Raw genomic sequence first — 4,616 nt, forward strand, 5'->3', positions numbered from 1 at the left:
CTGGAAAGAAGAAGGGAGACGAAATGGAAAGATACTGTTAATATTATGTGCTGCTCAGCCCCATTTCCAGGGAACGGGGATCAATAACTCGTAATAAATAGCATAATTTAATAACCACTAAGTAAATGGTGCCCCGCACGCAGCAGCACGCCGCGTTCTGATTTACAAAGGCTTCTGGAGCCACAACTTCTTGTTTTGCTCGCTCCAAATCGACCCATTTTCCAGCCCATCCTTAGACCCACCCGCACTCACACACACCTCAGTTAGGTCTTTCATAATTCGACCCAGTGCTTAGATTTTCCCCACCACCCAACTCGGTTCCGGGAAATCCCCTTCAAGCGAGGAGGGGCCGAATGCCGTCTAATAAGATTAAATGTATCCATTTTCATCGCCATTTTTCCGGCGGTTTACGAGCCACAAGGAGACCGCGCTCGGGGTTTTCCATTCCTTTGGGCATTGTGTGTGTGTGTGTTTTTTTTTCGGTTGAAACTGTTGCAATTGTTGTTATATCGATTTGTGGTCTGCCACCCACCACAACGAAACACATTGAAGCACGCGTTCCCTTCGAGGCTAATTTCTGCTGGTTTGAAGAACACCTCTTTTTGGGAGGCTTTTTTGTGTGTGTCTGTGGTGTTAGTGGACCGCAACCTTAACCGTGGTACATTATTTCCGGCAATGAGGTATAAAAAAAAATCGAGACGAAGAAAATAATGGCAGATTCGAAAAAGAAACAGCTAAAAACCAGCAAACTGCCGGGACAGATTGTGAAGGAAACCCCCGACCGCCGTCCAGTGGACCATTAAAATGGTCTCAATTAGCGATTCGATCTCGGCCAGCACCACCTCCTCCACCCAAGTCAAGTAAAAAGGCATAGAAACATTGTTAAAAAGGGGTTGTTGTTGTTTCTTTTTTACTGTAGCTAATTTGCTTCCAACCGTGTAAGATGCTGAACGGACTGTGCTTGGTGAAGGCAAAACATTGAACCGATTTTTTTTATCAAGCCTACGAAGTCTTTTTGAAACACAGGTAGAATTGGACAGTATTTGGGTTGGGCCACCATGGTACGATACCACCACGTGTACCGTCAACCCATTGGCATGACGAAACGTCGACTTACCAAAGGGAAAAGCACGAACCGGCTCCCAAACGCTCGCGTCTCCAAGTGCGCCTTTAACGGAGAACGCGATGACAGCGTGATGTGGTGCAACGTGGTGCCAAACTGGTCCACAGAGACCCACCGCACCTTTCGGTCGTCATCTTGGCCAGCGAAACTGTACTTTAGTATGCAACGGGCTAAGCGGCCGAATGAGTCATTCCGGCACTGCAACACTCAGCTGCAACAGACGTCCACGGAGACACACCTTAAGCCTTAAGCAGTTGGGGGAAGGGTTCACATGTTCACGCACCCCGCTGGACACGCCGGTACCGTTGGCGGCCTTCGTTCTTCGCTGACAAAGCACCAAGAGGCACCGGGCGAGCGAGGGGTAGCAAATTTATTTAATAAGGAGATAATTCGTCACGCCCGCCCGGGTAGGAATTGGATCGGAATTTACACTTTTCTGGGGCGAAGCGAAAACGTCGCCCTCTTCTTCTGTCACATTTGCTTTCCAATCAATCAGCCCTCGGTGACCTCGTTTGTTTTTTCGTCGATGGAGAGTTGGCTATCGCGGAGTGTGGTTTAATTGAATTTTGTTTAAAGAAAGCACCTTCACAGTGCTTTAAGCTTGCCTCAGTTGTCATCGTAAACAGATTATGCTCCTCATTGTGTTCCGCTACAAACGGACCTCTTATTTCAAGCTGCCTTAACCTCAAAACCGCACAACCGTTCACGGTCACTCTATCGTAAGCTGTGACAAACGGTGGTGATGGGGTAGTGGTGTAGCACATGTCAACCTTCAGATCCGGATCAGCTCTTGCTAGATCGGTCCAGGGATACCTCACAACAGCTCAGCGCCTAGAAACACGCCTCAGAATAGCGTAATTTGTTGAGGTATGCGTAGAAGAAATCAACAGCTTACCCACCCGCCATCCCAATAGAGACAAAAAGTGCCTGCAAAACCCAACCCGGTGTAATCAATCAAGTGACCGAAAAAACTGCATCCGGTTCAGGGTGCTGCCCCAAAAATAGCTTACAGCAGCTTCACACCTTCCTCACACGGAAGCTGTGCCTGTGGTTCTAAGAGACATTCAGAGGTGTCCTTGGTTGGAGTGGCTCTAAAATTCAGTAAAAAAATAGTAAAGACATTGGAACAGCGGGGCAAAACAACTCTGAACTGCTGAGTCAAGCTCCACCAATGTCCAGCTCGGTAGGTGATATACGGGTGAGCGCAAACTTCTGAATTGCCACCCTAGAACACATTAGGATCAATGGCAGGAGAGCAAGAGATCGTAAAAACTCGAGTAATCACCGCCCGGTCGAAACCCTTTACCTTTAAGGTCACAGAGAACTCGCAGAGGTTATGAGTCATCAAAGTTACTCGGGTGGTTGTGCATAAAATAAATAAAACACCCTACAATACACATACACACTGGAGAGCAAAACGAAACCCTTTTGAGGCGGTCAATTTATGTCCGCCAATCGGCATTGCAAATGGCACTTTTGAAAAGTCAGTCCACCTTCGCTGTGGGCGAATTTTATGTGTGGCGCCTCACTCACTTTCATGTGCTCACGCTAACTTTGCTCGTGAACAAGACGTCGGTACACAACAATCTACAGGTTATGGATGTGGACGGACGAACTTTCCACACACACATACACCAAGCAGCCCCGAACCGTCGACTAATTGTGATATAAATTGTAAATCTGTTTTTCGCAACATCATCGTTTTATCAGCCGGTCCAAGCATAGGGTTTTGTACCATTTTAAGATCGCTCGCTGCAGATAGATCCGGTTCCGGGAGGGGAGGCCCGATGATGACGGTGATGATTGTGGCGTGGAAAGTCGTAACCATTCGTCCGCCAACAGCAGCGCCCGGGCTGACCGACCGACCGAAGCTAAACCGGTGCTAAAAATATGCTGCATGCCGAGCGGGCGCTATACGCTCTGAAAATTTTCCTCCCCTTTTCCCCCAGTGCGCTTTCTTTGAGCACGGGCAGGATCTGGGCCTCCCCCTTACGGGCGAAACGTCGAAAACCCATCGAACCGGACACAGACGGCAGCAGCAGCACCAGCAGCTCAGACAACACAATGCATTTTGATCGGTGGCCTGGTCGTCGTCCTGGTTTTAAAATTTGCCCAAACCACGACGGGGGCTGCCCAGTGGTTCGCCAATTATCTGGCAGCAGTGGGTGTTTTTATTACATTTTATGTGTCGATTTCCTCCTCCTCTCCATCCGTAGCGCCGGAGCGTGCGGCAAGTTGTTGTTCAGTTTCAGCAGTTTCGCATGGTTGGTGTGTTGGTCAGGGAGTTTGGATGGTGTTCCGCCGCGATGCGGCAACGTATCCAAGGCAAAGCAACTCGTCCGATAGTGCATGGTGCATGGTCGCAGCCTACAGAAGCTGTATCCGTAAGTGCAATCCTTTCCACTGGTCCTTTTTGCATGAGGGCTGCAGGAAACGGTGCACGAAAGGATCAGCAAACCGGGTGCAAAAGTGGTTATGCATCCCAGTGCACCAATCAACGCCAACGGGAGTACGACACAGCCACTGCTATCTGCTCGGACATTTTAAATGTCATTTTACTGAAACCCAACCTTGCACGGGCAGTCCACATATCCAGCCGGTTCCCGTCTCACCCAGTAGTAGTTGGTATATTTTACGGTGACTTATTTTTCCATTACATCGCCAACACCCCCAGCGGAGGGGTTCGTTGTTTTGGGTCGGTCGAAATCTGTTCAAATAAACACAAACCTGTTCGGACCGGGCACCACCCGTGTATCGTGTGTTTCGAAATAACAGTAAAGCGCCAATTTTAATTCCCCATCGGTTGAGTTGATGGCAATGTTGAGTGATCCGTAGACAGCAGCGGCAGCAATGAGGAAAAACGCGAGCGACATACTCTCTTGTTCGTTTGATTGCTCCCGTAGCGCACTGACTGCTCGGTATTGCATTAAACATATCAGCAATGTTGACATGATCAATAATTAGCGCCACTACGTAATCGGGCTGGCTGCGTTGCACGGGTTTGGGCGACTGGAATTAAATTGTCACCATTGTACGTACGCATTGCACATTTATGTAATAGTAAATGAAGCGTACATGAGCGGTTTGCTGAATGTGTGTATCAGTTTTGTAGGTGCAGTTTCAGGTCTTTTCGACACAGTTTTACCTCATGTTTTGGGCTAGTTTCTATGGGTTTCAGTTAAATAGTACACATCAAATTTCATTCAGTTTTGAAAAATCTAAAAATCAAACAAGATTCATGTTATCCAAAAGGTATATGTAAGACAAAACACATAAAACTGTCCACGTCTCTGTTAGGTCTCTTAGCGTTGTCTTTCTAAGTGCAAATTAAAGTCAACAATCGCATTTCAAAACTTGTAAGGATATTGCAACAGGTATCAGGCTAAGGTAGGCAACATAGTACAAAAAATATACTCCCCAATGTATTGAATAACACAAATAAATTTCATTTCAAAATAGATAGACGTTCCGGAGCAGTCGGTCCTAGATATGC

This window comes from Anopheles gambiae, chromosome 3 (assembly GCF_943734735.2).
Source record: "Anopheles gambiae chromosome 3, idAnoGambNW_F1_1, whole genome shotgun sequence".
In the NCBI taxonomy this organism is placed as follows: Eukaryota; Metazoa; Arthropoda; class Insecta; order Diptera; family Culicidae; genus Anopheles; species Anopheles gambiae.